Source organism: Ambystoma mexicanum, chromosome 3q (genome assembly GCF_040938575.1).
Source record: "Ambystoma mexicanum isolate Mex_15411 chromosome 3q, UKY_AmexF1_1, whole genome shotgun sequence".
In the NCBI taxonomy this organism is placed as follows: Eukaryota; Metazoa; Chordata; class Amphibia; order Caudata; family Ambystomatidae; genus Ambystoma; species Ambystoma mexicanum.
Genome location: NC_090926.1, coordinates 652,742,437 through 652,760,195, shown reverse-complemented (window position 1 = coordinate 652,760,195; position 17,759 = coordinate 652,742,437).

Here is a 17,759-nt window from a genome sequence, read left to right as displayed (position 1 = left end):
TGAGATATTTGGGTATTTATGGGCAGGGCTCACAAAGAACACCAGACCATACCGCGCCAGTCATCTGCTGCTCGTAGCCCAAACCCATTCTGAAGGAAAGGCAAAGGTCTATTGTTTTATTTGGCGGCTAAAAGTCGGGCTCTTCCTGCTGCTAAGCACTGTAATAACAGCACATTAACCAATTGCAGAGTACTCAACTTTTCGGCCTCGGGGGGTGAGCGGGGGGGACGGGGGTAAAGGACTGAGTCAGCCCTGCCAGGATTTGAACTTGTAGCCTGCAGGCTGATCAGTCACTTGCTCACACGGTGTTTATCTTGCTGAGCTATTTTACCACTATTGCCCAAAAAACCTTTGATGGATGTGGGGATATGACCTGAATTAGACATGTTCAAGCCGAAATTAGACTCCCCAAGTCACAGAGTGGATAATTTAGCGACATTTCCTCCCCTGACGTAAAAGATATGGCAAGTGCAAGGTGCTCAACCCCAGCAGTACCACTAACATTTATTTTAATTTAGGGCATGCCAAGTCACCTTGGTTTCAGAAGTCGTTTTGGGGTGCTGGTTGTCAGGCTATCCCACACATTGCAGTGGACCACCTAGTAGTGCTTGGATAGGAGTAGGGTTCAGGAGTGTTTTTATTTGAAGCTCAAAGAAATAGAGACATTGGAAGGAAGGCACTTTAAAATACGATGCGATTCCAAGTCCTGAGCTCTGTGTCGGAAGGCTTATCCGGGGGCTTAGGCCCCGGGATCACATATCTGGCTCAGAGATTCCTGCACTGCCTCCCAACGCCAGAGAGAACTGAACGCTGCGCTTCCAGCTGCTGCCAAGGCTGACAGCCTAATCAACGTATGAAGCCACTGTAGTTGACAGCAAGAAAGGACTGCTGGGCCCGCGCGTGAGGCTCATTTCACTGTCTACCTTTGCAAAGATTTCACGTGGTCACTAGCTTAGCCACTCGATGCTCCCCCCAGACCCCTGCTGACATTTTAATTATGTTCCTCTTGTTTTTTCAACAACTTCTGTAGCGGCCCTTAGATGAAATAAGTGCATTGAACATATTAATCTTCTCGCTATATTACCGTGTCCTCTAGTTGCAGAAGAACTCTTCTTGTAGTGTGTCTTCTCCCTGTGGGCACTCCATCAAACCCTACTTCGAAATTTCTCCTACAGTATGCACAGGATTACATTCTTGACCCTTGCACCATAGGGGGTGTTATGGTTTAAACTATTTACCATGTTGTTTGCCTGTATTTGGATCATCTCACCGGCTGCCAAGTGGCCCCATGGCAACTGTGGTGCCTTCAGTCAGTCCTGGCGTTTTACCTAACTTGCTGGAACTTGTAAATCCATACTTAAGCGTGAAAAGCTACATGGCGTGCCCTGCATACGAAATTCTGTTGGCTTAAATGCCAGCAGAGGCGTTGCTAGGAGTGATCTGGTGGGGGCTATAGCCTCGGTTCTTTTAGTTGTAGCCCCGGATAGAAGCTCAGGTGCTGCAATCAAAAGGCTGGCTAGCCCCGAGTCCAGACAGTCATGACATTACTGTAGCCCCACATTTTTTCCAGTCCTTGCAACACCCCCGAATGCCAGGGCTGGCAGAAAGTGTTTCACATGACAGTGGGGTAATATTGGCTCATCTGACCACGGCCATTTCACTGCATTTGATGAAACAGCGGTTTTGCTGCAGTTTTCACAACGTACTTATAGGTGGGAATGGGTTAAGGGTATATTAAACAAGAATTGGCAAAGCCAATCGTTTTGGTGTTTACTGCTGTTCTTTGCATTTTGCATTTATAGGCACCAGGTTGCAAGGAGGAGAGTGAAAGTTTCAAAGGAGGATGCGATAAAGGGTGTGGGTTTGCAAGAGAAGTATAAGGAAGGAGAATAGAGCAAGGGAGTAACACATTGAGAGATGGTGACATCGATGATGAGCAAGAGGAACTATGATCAAGAAAGCTTGAGAGTGAGAGGTAAGAAATAAAGCGAGAGTGTGATAGGAAGGATGAGAGGGGGTATAGAGTGGTGGTGGGGTGGGTGGGCTGTAGATAAAGTTGGCTGGGTGGGGATAGAGAGAGTGGGAATAGGGTGGTGGGGTTATAGAGAGGTGTGTGGGGTAGAGATGGTGGTCAGGTGGGTGGTGGGAGAGAGTGTGGGGAAGGTTTGGTGGGGTAGAGAGAGATCGGCGGTAGGGTGGATGGGTTGGGGTAGAGAGAATGGAGCTAGAATAGGGTGGGTCAGTGTAGGTAGAGAGAGTGGTGTGTGTAGGGTGGGCGGGTTGAGGTAGAGACAGTGGGTGTTGGGGGGGGGTAGAGAGAGTGGGTGTATAGTTGTTGCTTGGGGAAGAGAGAGTGGGGGTAGGGTTGAACAGTGGGGATAGAGAGTGGGGGTACGTTGGGTGGTTGGTGGTAGAGAGTGGTGGTAGGGTAGATGGGTGGGGGTAGAGAGAGTGAGGCTATGGCAGGTGAGTGGGAGTAGAGTGAGTGGGTGAAGGGTGGATGGTTATAGGGTGGGGCTAGGGTGGGTAGGTGGGTAGAGAGAGCGGGGAAAGGGTGAGTGGTGGTAGAGAGCATAGGGGCAGGGTGGGTGGTGTCGGAGAGAGAACGGGCACAGTGGGTGGGTGCAGATAGAGGGTGGTGCTAGGGTGGGAGTAGAGAGAGTGCAGGTAGGGTGGGTGGTTTCAGAGAGAGTATGGGTAGGTTGGGTGTGTGGGGATAGAGAGGGTGGGCAGTAGAGAGAGTGGGCATTTGTAGACGGCAGCCTCAGGAGGACAAGAAACAAATCTGCTGTCAAGATTAGGCCACAAATAGTCCAATTTTCCACTGAAAATAGCCAAAATAGCCCAATATGAAATCCCCGAGGAGCTGTAAAATGAAAAGCCCGGCACCCAACTTGCTTCTTACTAAGCTGCTGATGGGAGACAATATTGTTAGGGAACTTCTCGTTGGGTCATTGGATAGTATGGCAGAGGAGTTTGGAAAAAGATTTTAGTGAGCTGGCAGTTTCATGCCATGGCATTGCCTGTTACTATGCCAAACAGATATTCTCAATTCAGAACCCCATTCTCTCTCTCTCTCTCTCTCTCTCTCTCTCTCTCTCTCTCTCTCTCTCTCTCTCTCTCTCTCTCTCTCTCTCTCTCTCTCTCTATCTCCCTTTCTCTCTTTCTCTCTCTCTCTCTCTCTCTCTCTCTCCAGGGCTGGACTGGGAACCAAAAGTGGCCCTGGAAATTATTTTCAAAGTGGCCCCATATTTCGCCGAAGGAGCGAGCATAGCACGTGAGCCCAACCCTTTTATGAGGGAATTGTGAGTATCCCCCAAGAAGATGTTCGATACAATTAGTCCAAATTAGTGCGTTTAAACCATGTTTAAATCATATATGGATTAACAAAAATTCATGTTTTAAATAAGTTCATGATCTTGCAAATGTCTGTCTTGGGTTGATTAAGTTATGTATGAAGAACCACTGCCCTCTTAGACAAAGACAATTTCCTGCAGAAAAGGTTTGCATTTGGGCTAATTTGCATACCCACAATGCATTTGATCCACACTCATTCCACACTCAATCGGTTAGAAGAAAAGGCAGAGGGTCATGGCTGCACCTTCTACAAATTAAAAGAAAGTTAACCATATAAAAAATAAAAGAAACAACTTGCAAAAGAAAAATTCTGAGAGGTCAATTAACTGTGACACGTTTGACTTGCTGTAATCTTGACCCGGACAGGCTAAACAGCATCAAATATTTTAAAAATGAGTTTGGAAAAAATATATGAATTGAATACTGACTTCATATCTGGTCGGCTTGAACTTTGCATTAGTATTTTGTTATTGGTTTTATATAGTTTGAAACTAGCTAGGCAGCAACAGAGTGCGGTGACAGGGAAGTTACAGGTTGTACTAGCTTGTGAATCCCACACTAGGGGGTCGGCATATAACCAGGGTATTCAGTCCCGTCCTGGAAAGGCCTCAGTATGGTGTTCCAGTAGGCCAGGTGCCGGGCGTAGCAAGAGAAGGCCTGTCTCCTGGTTTAATCTCGATTCGTGCAATGGTCTAGCATTACACCTGAGTCGCGACTCGCAAGTAGGCAATGGTTGCCTTATGTGTCATGCGGGCAGTTTTGATATGTGTCAAGGATGGTTGGAAAGTCTACTGTGTGCTTTATGCATGCTGTGAACACAGCCCATATGCCTGAGTGGTACACCCCTCCCATGTCTCATTGGTACACTGTTTGACCACTTGAGTTCACTGAATACGTCTGTACACTTGTCTAAGTGTTAGGGAGAATTCTCGTAAATGTGCTAATTCCCTTCATGTTAGAGACCTCCAGCAACTTTGCTGGATTTTGAGGACTTGATTTTTTTACCTAGAAAGTGTGTGAGCCTTTTTTTCCCACTCTTTCATGTGTTTTGATGTGTGTTTTACATTTGTGTTCTTTGATTATGGCGTTTTAGATAACTCCATGGGCATCATCTTTTGATGTGTGTTACACAGCACCTTCAGTGCAGTGACACAGGGATGTCTTTTAGACTTCCCAAAGGTTTAAGTACCTTCTCTGGGATAAACTACTGTTTCCCGGAGAATGTAAAGTGAAATTGACTTTACTAGTCTTTTCCAACTTCCTAGACCCAGCACACACCATCTTACAATGGAGTGCTGGAGGGGTTACATAGTACTCCCTGTGTCAAAACACTCATGTAGCAGTCAAATGCTACCCTTTCCTGTTGAAAAGGCTGGTGGCAGTGGTTTTTCCCGACCGTGAACACCGGTAGCTAAAAATCACAGGAGCCATGTTTTTCAAGATGGCACCTTAAGCCCCTTTGTTTAAACAGGTCCCGGTCTTCTTTTTTCGCCATTTCTTTTTGGAAAGGTCCTTCTAGTGTTTGTATCTGAGCGCCAAACCAGGTTTGGTCCCTTTGTTCGTGTGACTTTGGCGGGCTTCAGGACTGAAGTCCCGCCCTTGGCGTCTGAGTTTCTGGGGTGGGCAGGACGTGAGGGAGGTGCCCGAAACTCCCTGTGCTTAGTCTCCTAGGAGACCCAAATGCACTCTGGCATCATTGGCTGGCTGACTGTCCAGCAAGGACAGCCACCCTGCTGGGTGAGTGACAGCTATGCTGGAATGAAAGGGAGAAAACTGTTTAAAAGGCGAGTCTCGTCGACTGGAAGGCAGAGTCGACCACTGGACTGAAAGAACCGAAGACGAGCTGGAAGAGGACGGCTGCTGAAATCACTGGACCGTCGGTTTTCCCGGTGAAGCCCTGTTGCAGGTCCGAATTGCCAAACTCCATTCGACAGAGAAGCTCCTTCAAGGACGGCTTCTTCCTTTGAGTTAGTGGGACAAATCAACTAGACGCACATAGATCACAGCAGCAAGCTCTCAACCCGCTGAGCTATCTTAACGGTAAAAATAACCCAGAATTCAGCAACTCGTACTCTCCAAGGGCAGTGCTTATGGCCGCGATCATTACTTTATGTGCAGAGCCCTTGATGATGTCATTGAACAATTTGCTGATGTAATTGGAACTAGTGTAAGCGCAGATATTTGACTTTCTTTTGTGATGAATTGTGGGACTTTTTTGGCTCGCATTGTAACATTCATGTCTGGCGAAATTAAGGTTTTCTGCCAATATACAGTTCAATAACCGCTTCATATTCATATACACCCTTCAAGGTTTGGAAAGTAAGGATTCAAATCTGAGTCCAACCCGCAGGTAATGACTAGTCCTCCATTTACAGTATGCGCTATTTTGTACTGATCTTCACTGTTGCTTGGCACTGTTGCATACTGATTTGCAAGGTTCATTTGCACTGTTCCAGCCCTATTTGAATTATCAAACAAAATAATAAAACAATGGCTGCTGTGATTTTAAAAGTGCTGCTCTTTGTGTTTTTTACCGTCTTGTGCGGGAGGCAGTGTGCAATGCAGCTCAGTGTGATGACGAAGAGGGCCGCTTTATTGACTTTATTACCTCCTCTCCTGAACTCACCAGTAGCCAATTCAGGAGGTGGGGGGGGGTATACGGCAGCCAAGCTGCACTGGTGTAAAGATATACAACAACACGTGACACTTGACATAGTTTACTGTCTAGTAAAATGGAGAGGTGCGCGAAACCGGTGCGGTGCTCACATGTCTCTCGTGATGAACGACCTGATCGTTGTCAGAGCCTTGCAAGCTACAAGGGGAATGAAACACTTGGCCCATGCGGCAGAAGAGGAGACATGGGCTCTGTCAACTACGCTTACCTTGATCACGCCATAGCGAAGAAGGCCCCTCACTGCGGCCTACGCTGCCCTGGCAGTGCACACCAAACACTTCTTTGCCCAGCCCGCACTGCCAGCCTGCCCTGCACCTGACCTGTGCTGCTGCCCAATGTGTGTGCAGGGGCAGGCAGGGCATGTGCGGTTTCGGTTCCTGTGCTAAGGAGGCAGCCGAGGCCCTCATGCGCAGGCGCGCAGCCTAGCTTCCCAACCCAACCCTGGAAAGAAAAAAATGCGCAGGCTGCGCCAGGCGCCAGCGTGGCGTCAGTGGTGGCAGCCGGCACTGCAGGCAGCCAATTCACACAAATCACCCAGGCGGATTCAGGCGCCAAAGAGGCCCTGCAGGCCAGAGGCCTACCGGGGGATGTCCCGGTGTCCCGGTGGGGCAGTCCAGCCCTGTCTCTCTCTCTCTCTCCTGTAAGTGCCATAAAAATGTGCCCAAACCAAACTTTTATGTTTAGGGTAGGAGCCGGAGGAGCAGCAGGCAAAGTGAGGAAGTTGATGATGGATGGAAGACGTCTATCAAGAAGGAGACGGTTGGGCTGAGGGCCCTTGCCTAGGACAGTGCCGTTATGATAGACATTAATGATGCGCCTAGAGGATTAGAAGGCCGCCAAGAGTACTTCCCATCTGGTGCCACCATCAATAGGTTACGAAGACAAAGGAGAGAGGACAGAGACCATCTGTGGAGTTCATAGGTCCGGAGAGGGAGCAATAAAGAGGATGTTAGTGACAGTCTGCCTGGAAGAAGCATTGATGTAGGTGCAGGCCAGGAATGGAGACCGGGAGATTATTTTTGAACTTTTTTCTTCCAGGCTTGAAGAGGGAGGTAGGATAGGAGATGGAGAAAGAGTTGGAGTACATAGGTGAGGTGGATAGAACCATGGATAGAAGGAGAGAGCAGAGAGATGGACAAATGGGGGAGAGAGACAGGGGACTGCACAAAGCACAGTGATCTCACACGGAGCGCTAGCAGCAGACAGATGCAGATAAGTCAGGTGCCGGCAGTGTCCTATCCAGACTCCTCAAGGCCACATTGGCCATTCAGGCCCTCCCTCCAACAGGATAGAAATGCAGATGCAGTGGGCGAAGGCCTTAGGCTTGAAGTCAATAGAGGCGTTGTACTCATTTGCATGAGGAGTTCAAGAGGATACAGTATTTCTATTTCAAATTCTGCAGATACTCTCAAACCTTCTGTAAAGAGCCCGGTTTGGTGCTGTTGACTACATAATCATCACAACCGTAACAGATTGAAATGTGTCTACTGCAAACCAAGCACACTGTATGTTGCAAATGGTCCACCTCTGACCTTTCCAATTAATGATCGGGTGAGGGACTCTGGGCAGCTCAAAACTTTTCTAGGCATGCCATTCAGATGATGTGCTCCAATTTAGGCAATCCACTCCTCATCCTCCTCCTCGCCCCAGCACCACAGGGTCCATGCCCCGCCAACAGTATCACGCCAGGATCAGCTTGCAAGGATCCGTGCAGCAGCTACAAGACAGTGTAATAACCCGGCGCCAGCACTAGACAGTTGCTGCACGAAGGATTAGGCTCCTCGCAGTTCACCCAGCCATTTCAGGAGGCCGGCTGGCCACCGCTCAAGAGGGTACCTCAAAATTAAGATATTCCATGCGGAGGGGGACAGCATGACCATCACCACGTGAAAAGAAGGGTCTGTGCTAGAGTGCAGACCTTAGCGCTACAGCACAATATGATTAAGGCGCGGGCCGACCCCAGGAATACGTCACTCTGGCTGCCCCCAACGCAAGTCACACCACTTTAGCCCCAGCCCCACAACAGCTTGATTGTCCCTCTAAACCTGCTTTAGTGCCGTGCTGTGCCGTGCTCTCTGCAGTCCGGATGACCTTCAAATTCGGGCATTCTGGCACGGCAATGGACAAGCCAAGTCCTCCACCACCTAGGCAGACACACCACCCCAGAAACCTCCCAAACACTGAGCCCAGGCCTGCTTCAGCTGCCGGCCTCTGCAGCCTCACTCCTTCCACTGCAAGTCTTCCCCAGCCGCACAACGGGATGATTGCCCCTCTAAGCGTGGTACCTTGCTGTGCTGTGCTGTCTGCAGTCCTGATGTCCCGTGAATTTGGGTACCATGGCAGGGCAATGGACAAGCCAAGTCATCTGCCACTGAGGCATCCACGCCACACCGGAATCTGCCAAGCACCAAGCCTGGCCCAGCTTCGGTTTCCCGCCTCTGCAGTCTCACTCCAACTGCTGCAGATCTCCAGGAGGTGTTACCCCCACCGGCACACAGGACTCCTTGCTTCCTCTTTCCCCCTTATGGAGCTGGCATAGTAATTTAGGATCCTGGCTAGTACCGGGGCCTTTCCTCTAGAGGGCCTCAGGAGAGCACCACGAGTGATCATTGCTGCAGTGGTCGATGGAGACCTCCACTTGAGAGCATGTGGTGCCCCTCGTTAACAGAGAGCTGCTGGGTCAGTGCCCATCATTCAGGGCATCGGATGATGCGAGATATCAACCCTCAGTACAACGGGAGCAGGAGCTGTTTTTTAATCGGCCATAATCGTTGCAGCCATTTTGTGGTCATTCACACCTGGCCACGCACAGCTTATGTCTCCTCGTAGGCACAGTACTGCACTCACCCAATAGAACATCGAATTCTTATGGGCACCTGATGGTACATGCAATGACACTGTGCCTGCACCAGCAGCAAAGATGACTGGATCATGCAGGAGAATCCACCAGGAAGAAAAACCCATGGAGATGAGTGTGTTCAACAGATCTCAATGATTTCTACTTCATGTGTGTAAGATACCAGGAAACAGGGAGCAGAAGATGTGAACATTTTCTTAAATGTGCTATTGTGCACGTGCATCCATGTGTGTGTGTAGATTTGTGGATGTATAAGTGTGTGTGTGTCAGTGTGTCTCTGTGGGTTTCTGAAGGTGCATACATATCTGGGGTAGGGGATTTTCTGGGGGAAATATGAAAGTGGCATCTGGTGTTATTTTGGAAGCACTATGCAGACGAATAGGATCATTCTCTTGGGGAAGTGTGAAAGGGGCAGGTGCTGCATGTGTGCATGTCTGTGTTTGAGAAATAGTATCTTCTGGAAGCAATAGGGCGTGAGCCTGTTTTCAATGTGAAAGAGGCATGCAATATTTGTTTAGGGGTAATGTGAAATAGATATGAGTCAATTTGCCTTGTGGGGCAATGGCAATGTGTCCTGAAGAACCCTTTCAAGGCAATGCGGCGCAATTCCAAAACAGAGTTCATCCTCCTTCGGTGTGCCACCAAACGCTGCCAATTTAAAAACTGGCTGACACTGGATGATCTTGATGACATTTCCATCCAACCTGCCCCTAATGCAAAATCATTACGACTTCATCATCGATTGTGCCTTCTCCTTCAAAGCACATATTGCCCATAAGACACAAACAGCATTTCACCAGCTCTCACTCCTGTGCCAAATAAAACCCTTCATCCCCACCTCAAGACTTCAGATCCATCGTTAAGTTCCTGGTGCTCTCCCACGTGGATGTTGGTAATGTCTTCCTGACAGGTGTCCCAATCACTGCTCCAGCCTCGTTGAAAGCTGTCCAGCACACTGCAGCTGCCTCAGCACAGGACTGAAGATATTTCATCACATTTCCCCACTCTCAAGAAACGACACTGATTACCCCTCCAGGTTTGCATCAACTACAAAACATCAATGGCCAAGACATCCTTAGACTTGAAAAGATCTCCATCATGTATGTTAAGGCGTCATCAGGAGCCAAGATTTTATCAGATTGGGATCCAAGAAGTTCAATAAGGAGAAGACCAGAAAACAAACATTCTCATTCCATGCTCTCATGCTCTGGAAAAACCTTCCTGCTAATATCAGGCTGCCTTCCCCCCGCCCTCGCTTGGTCCCTCCCTGCCCGCCTCCAGGGATTCAGGAAAGAGCTGAAGACTGTGCTCTTCTCTTCAAGGAACACTTCACTGACAAATGAGGACCATACACCAACAAGGTAACCCCCCTCACTTTGTTCTACTCATCTTAATTGTATAGGGTTTTATTGCTTTCTAGCTAGGTGTGTGTTATGTAAATCATCTACATGCACACATACATAAAAGGGGCAATCATGGGAGGGACATGTAAAATAGGCATGTTATGTTACGTTAATCAGCTTGAATACTGCACGAAAGTGCCACCTCAGTAGTTGGCTTCTCCATGGAGGAGAGTACATTGCCCCTGCCAAGGTTATCCAGACCTTAGTATGCTGGAGGAAAGAAAATGAGCATAGCATTGTCTTAAGGGAATTATGAAGTAGCATAGGGCAGTCATCAGGGGACAATGTGAAAGAGGTTTGTCTGTGCTTTGATTGTAGAATTTTAATTTGTAATTTCAAATTGCTGATTATTTTTTTTTACTGTGTTACATTTGTATTTTAATAATAATATTGTGTTTGCACCTCTTAGTATTGTAAGCAGAACGTTTGGATTAGCCTAATACCAGTTATTTCTGTGCGATTTGAATCAGGAAGAAAAGCTTCCTGCACGCACAACTTTTTGGGAAACTACATTTCCCAGCAGCATCTGTGGTTCTTTTTGGCACATTTCTTGCCGAACCCGGCGGGAACGTGCCGGCGCAAAGGGGACAAGCCGGTCTGTGCTTTTCCGTGGCTGGACGTGGTTACGTGGTATCCCTCTCTAGTTAGATGGGGCCTCAGGAGGCTCTGGAGGCGATTGCTGCAGCGAGAAATATTTTCATCAATCCACCTGGAAGCAGGTCCTTGTCCATGATTCTAAGTGCCTCCACCCTAACTACGAATATGGAGTTTAACCCCCAGCATACTCAGGATGTTTCTTTTACACCACCAATACAGCCCCAAAGACCGAAACTCCTCCAAGTGGAGGAAGCTTTATGTCACAGCTTCCCTGAACGGCATGACTCAGACACGGCAGTCAGGAAACTGCGTGAGAGGCCCTTGGGTGCAGTGTCATCAATACTGCCCTCATCTCAGGACACCCAAACTGAAAAAGTCACACCAAATCCAATACTGGCTAAAATCCTTATGAACAACCATAAACTACAGTGTGTTAATAATGCCACTAAGGCAGTTCATGAAACGTTAGATAGCAAAAGTTCTGTACCCTTGAAAGAAGAAAGTTTGTCCATCAAAAGATACCAAAAAAAAGGTTGGCGGACTGAGACACAGTCCTGTCAACCAGTACCCAAAATACTATCTATTGCAGAGCTTAAAATCTGCATACTTATCACTAGATCTTTGTGTAAGCATGCTCTTTGTATACATGATAGGAATGTGGAGAAGGATATTGATATATTCTGCATTACAGAAGCATGGTTAAAAGAAACAATAGGCCCTACATGTGATATTGCAGTCCCTGTTGGATATGCAATATATTTCACTAATAGAGAATCAGGCCAATGAGGAGGAGTGGCAGTCATTGCCAGGGATTCGATTCCCCTGTTTCCAGGTAAATCCACATGTAAGGGTAGCGAAATCTTACACCTTAAATACTTGCCGACCGGAAACAGCTGTCTCAACCTAATAGTCGTATATAGACCTCCCTCTTGCACTCTCGACTTTAATGAAGAGTTCTCTCACCTTCTTAACCTTCTCAAAGGCTCTAATTGTGTCATGTTGGTAGTTGGTGATCTCAATAGATGGTACAGTGAACCAGCAGATAAAGATGCCATCAACCTAGAGAGACTATTAAACAATCTTAACTTTCATGTCACCAACAAAGAACCCAAAATGAAAAATGGACATCAGTTAGACTGGTAGTGACTAACAATTTAAAGACACACGACTATAAAACAGAAGCATGTATTTGGTCACAATACTTTAGTGTCACTTTTCAAATTACCCTTCATCCTCCAGAGATAAACCCACACTGTAAAATAGCCCAAAGGGATTTTAAAAACATCAGTAGTGAACAGTTAGAATCTTGCATAAAACAGGTTAATAATAACATCAAAGAGGAAGACTCCTTCAAAGGCATGATGACCAACCTACTAGAACACCTCAAGCAGTTGGTCGACCAGAATGCTCCCCTACAGTCTAAAACTTGCAGATCAATTGCTAAACCCCTTACTTGGTTTACTAAAGATTTGCTAGAACAAAAAAAGGGCAAAAAGAAAGTTAGAAAATGTATGGAAAAAAGACCTACAGTACAGAACAAGGAAAAATGAAGAATATAGAGAAAAAATAGATAATTGAGGCAAAAAGAGAGTACTACAATAACCAAATTATCTCTGTGGGTAATGCCACAGGCAAACTATTCAGTATCCTGAAGTATATTGAAAAGCCTAAGGCCATTTCACCCCCCTTCATCCCATCACAACAAGATTGTGAGAATACACAACAAGCATTTTTCACGAAAATTGAAGCTGCTAGAGAGTTAATTACTAAATCCCAATTAGATGAATTAAAAACTCAAATCTACCTAAGGAAGAGGCCATTGACAAAGTTAAGATTTTCAACTTCTCTAATATTACGCCAGAGGAGATGAAAAAAACACTCGCTACCATGAAGCCAACTTCTTGTGCTGAAAATATTCTTCCAGCAAAATGATCTTGGACAACGCTGGTCTCTTCTCACCTACACTATCCAAAATTATGAACGTTTCTTTTAGGGACCAAATAGTCCCCTCGGACATAAAAAGGGTTACTGTTACTCCACTGGTTAAGAAACCAGGTCTGGATCCCAGAAACCCTAGTAATCTCAGGCCAATTACTAACTGTAATTTTCTTTTGAAAATTATGGATAGGATAGCCACTCAACAATTAGAAGCATCTGAATCTCTTCATCCCTAACATTCAGGCTTTAGGCCGGCCCATAGTACTGAGACAGCAATGTTAGACCTTCAGATAAAGATGCTCAGTATTATGGACAATGGGAAAGCAGGCCTCCTGGTCTTATTGGATCTCAGTGTGGCCTTCAATCTTCTAGACCATGACCTTCTCGAAGTGACACTGAGTAAAACAGCCAACTGCTCTAAGGCAGCTAAGGGGTGGCTAATGTCATTTCTAAAGAATAGGACATCTCGGGTTCACTGGGGTGACAAATTTTCATCAGAAAGAGAAATCGTCCGTGGGGTTCCCCAGGGAGCCAGCATGTCTCCCCTGTTGTTTAACTTGTATCTTAGATTTCTCTGCCTTGTATTGGAGCAGTTAAATGTCTACTTTACGAACTCCGCAGACGATACTCAGTTAGTGATTGAACTTTGTGGAGATCATAAGAAGGATAATGAAAATGTACTTAACATCTACTCCAGCATTGAGCAGTGGATGGATCGGAATTGGATGTGTTTAAACGGAAAGAAAACTGAGCTAATGGTCTCCGGTTCCCAGCAGGTCAGAAACTCTGTTTCCCCAGAATGCAAATCTTTTCAGATAGATAACACACCAATCAAGGTCCTTGATAAAGTTAAAATGCTCGGCATAATGATGGAAGCATCATTAGGACCCGAAGCACAGGCGCAATACACAAAAATAAAACTTGTGGATACTATCTTAGACTCCTTAAAATCATCAGGCCCTATCTCTCAGAGGATAATTGCACCACAGTGGCTAGGGCAACCATCCTATCTCGGCTGGATCACGGAAATGCCCTGTTGGTAAGAGAAAACAATAAATGCATTAAAGCCTTCCAGATTATACAAAACAACACAGTCAGGATTATTAAAAGCATATCCAAATGCGATCATATTAGCAATTTCAGGATAGAAGTGCATTGGCTTAGAATAGAGAATAGAATTCAATTCAAAGCCCTTACCATCGCACATTGCTTTATTTACGGCAAAGCTCCTGTGTACTTGAAAGCAAAAATTCACACATCGGCCGACCAAAACAAAGTGGTGGTAGAGAAGCATAATCATAAGCTAGGCCTAGGCAAATCCTTCCCGACAGTTACTGCAGGTCTTTGGAACAACCTACCCATTAATATAAGAAAAGAAGTTGATTACTTAACCTTTAGGAAGCACGTGAAGACTCATATTTTTAGCTAATTGACCCTCATTTTACATCTAGTTGCATTTTTTGTTTTGTCCTGTGTTTTACGATGGTATTACGTGTGTTCATGTTTCTGCGCCCCGAGACTCGCGAGTTACCGGCGCAATATAAATGAAATAGAAATAGAAAAATAGAAATAGGCATGGGACAATTTTCTTGGGGTAATGTGAAAGAGATACGAGTCAATTCATCTTGTGGGAAAATGTTATTGAGTCCTGTGGAACATTTTCAGGGCAATGAAAAGCATACGAGGTAATCAGCTGAGGGCAATGTGAAAGAGGACTGTAGCAATCTGCTGGTGGCAACGTGAAGCAACCTAACGAAATCCTCAGGGAACAACCTGAAAGAGGCATGGGACCATTTTCTGATGGCTATGTTTAAAGGGTATGTTTTCATGGCAACATCAAAGAGGATATGAAACTATCCTCTTGTGGCATTATAAAAGGGTCAAGAGGAATTCTAAGAATTTTAAAAAGGAAATGCAAAAAGGGCATGAATCAATTTTGTAAGGGACAATTTGTGAGAGGCGCATTTGGCAGTGATCTGAGGGCAGTGTATTAACATGCATTATAATGTACTTAACAGGGAATACTTCCATTGCATTGGCGGAATGGTCTGAGTCAATTTAAGAAGGCAATTAAAAAACCATATATTCATTTTCTGGGACAATGCGGAAAAGTATATGACATTGTGCATAACTAGGAAAACATTGCACTGCAGGTGGCATTGTACTGGTGAAACTGGCATGCTCAGGTTCTGTGGGTAATGTGTAATGTTTATGATACATTTCTGGAAGCAGTATAGAACCTAGCATGACAATATCATGAGATGTGGCCGAAAATGGCTGGGCATGATAAAAACTAGCAAGGTCATTATCGGGAGACAATGTGAAAATGGCATGATAATTTTCCTAAGCCAAAGTGTAACTATCATGACAATATGATTGTTGGGATGGCACTGTTGAAACTTTCATGGCCATTTTCTGGTGGCAATTTGAAATTGAAATGGATATTTTCTGGGGGCAGTATAAAACTGCAAAAAGCAATTTGCATGGGGAAAGGTGAAAACTAGAATGACAATGTGCCTTAGTGCGGCAATACTAGCAAGGCATTATTTGGACTGGCATGAATAACTTTCTGGAGGCAATGTAGGAACATGTGTGCATGGCAATTTGCTTAAATTGAGAAATTCTAGGATGGCACGTCCGAACCTGCTATGATGGTATCTGATTAACCAAGGCAGTTTTGACTTGACTTGGTACTGTGGAAATTGCCATGTGGAAATGTTTACACTGGCGTATTCAGTTCAATAGCACCACTGACTTGCTGTGATCATTGAGCATCCTGTTATTTAAGCAATAAACCCCGAGCTGGGGGGCCATTACCGCGTCAGGTAACGCCTCGGGGACATAGTTACAGGCCGGAGCAAGGCAAGTGGTTTATTGCTTTTAGTATCCTACCATGTTGTACCGGGATACTAATAGTGTTTAATTAATTAATTGACTGACTCCTCATTTTGCAACTTAAAACTAAAGATGCCTGACATGGGTAGGGGAGAAGGGACTTCACATAGTCCCTTTTCCCTTTCCATGGCGGCCATTTGGACATCGGAGCTGCTCTACAAACACTACAGTGCCCAGCACCGGCAACCAGCAAGGAAGCCGAAGATAAGTGGGGAGGGAGTGGGGGTCGGAAATGTGTGGAAAAGGGGGGTTTGTGTGGGGGATGGAATGCAGGGGAAGCACACTTACCTGGAAAACTGGAGAGGGAAGATGACAGCCTCCCGCTCTGAGGAGGCTGGAAGAGGGGGATGTACCATGTGGTAAAGCCCCCGTTACAAGCCTCCTCATTGGTTTGGAGGCTGCAAAAACCCCGCTTGAGGGGTACTACCAGCAGGAAACTTTATTACCCGCAGAAATCTCAGAGATATTTTGGAGATAACTGGATATCTGGTGAGAACATTGTTGGAAATGCTACGAGTTCTGATAACATTTTCTTTTCATACATGTCTGATTTCTATTGTATTAATTAACACAAGAACAATCATGTGCATTGTATCTCATGGCACAGTATTTAAATCTTGTTTGGATGTATCATCTTCCTTCACGATATTAACTAATAGTTGAAATCATCACTGGCATAAGATTGGCATTGCCCCAAAAATGTTCCTGGCAAACTGCATCTGGAACTGCTTTAGTGCTGCACAAACCTCTGGAAATTTTCTCCAGGTCAGTTTTGCAGGACGCACTGAATATTGTGTTCGGGATTCAATGGGTCTTGTGAGACCTCCCCTGATCCACAACAGCACAAAAACACACTCAGAATCGCAATGAGTGAGATTTGGCAGGTCATTCGCATCCCTCAAATCTCTGGGCAGGATTGATGGCCTGATTAAAGCCCTGGTTCAATCCCTGGATTTCTGAGGGTTGTGCTTGGACGCTAGAAGCAGGATCCACGAAAGGAGAGAGCAGGAGAGCTTGTGTCGTAGCCTCAGAGAGCATTTCTTTCTCATTTCATTACCTGCTAGCAACAGTTTGTTTATGCTTGCTGCAACTGCTGTATGACGTGTCAATCTGGTGCTCTCTATCTCTACCTGCTGCCCTTTCGCTCTCTTTTATTTTCTCTCCCTCTCATTCTCTCGGCGTGTCTGTCTGTCTTCCTCAGTCTAACTCCCTCAGGTTCACTCAAGGTCGCTGTCTCTCTCTTTGTCATTGGGGAGAGTTGATGTGTCACATTTGCTAGAGCCACCCCAGCTGTTGCTGTCGGCAGTGAGACCAGAGGAAATTAACAGATATCTTGAAGGAGGTAGGAAAGGTGCACTGATTGTTTTAAAGTTAAAGGTAACATGTGAGCAACAGCGACCGAGGCACCCCTTAATGCGGCCTCTTGAAGCAGACAAAACGCCTCATATGCGGCATCCTTCGCTAGACAAAATGCACCAGGTGCAGCTTCCTCACCTGGAGACAATAATGAGTTGGGGCTCAGGAAATCCACACCATGCAGAAGAGTTTCCCTGTGGGCTAAAACAATCAAGCAATAGCACCCGGGTGAGTTTTCCCAGGTAGTGATGACATGCATTCCAATTTAAATGTCTTGAGAAGCTTAAACGATATTCCAGCTGCTTGTACTGCCCAGGAAAGCAAACCAACTTGCATTATACAGCTATTAGCATGCCAGCATCATGTTGGGATGCTAAGAATATTTCTTTTTTTTACACAAGAAATAGCTCTAAAACTTGGAAGATTGATACAGATGATGCCTTCAGAATTAGACAAAACCAACCAGATGCCCCCTATAATATACATAAGACTCACAAAACAGAACTAGACACAGTAGTCTAAATGGAGCCCAGAGGTGTTGCTGGGGGTGGGGGGGTATGAGGGGGCTATAGCCCTGGATCTTTTGGCTGTAGCCCCAGATAGATGCTCAGGAGCTGCAACCAAAATGCTAGCTAGCCCGGAGCCCAGACAGTCCCGACAGTATTATAGCCCAGAACTTTTC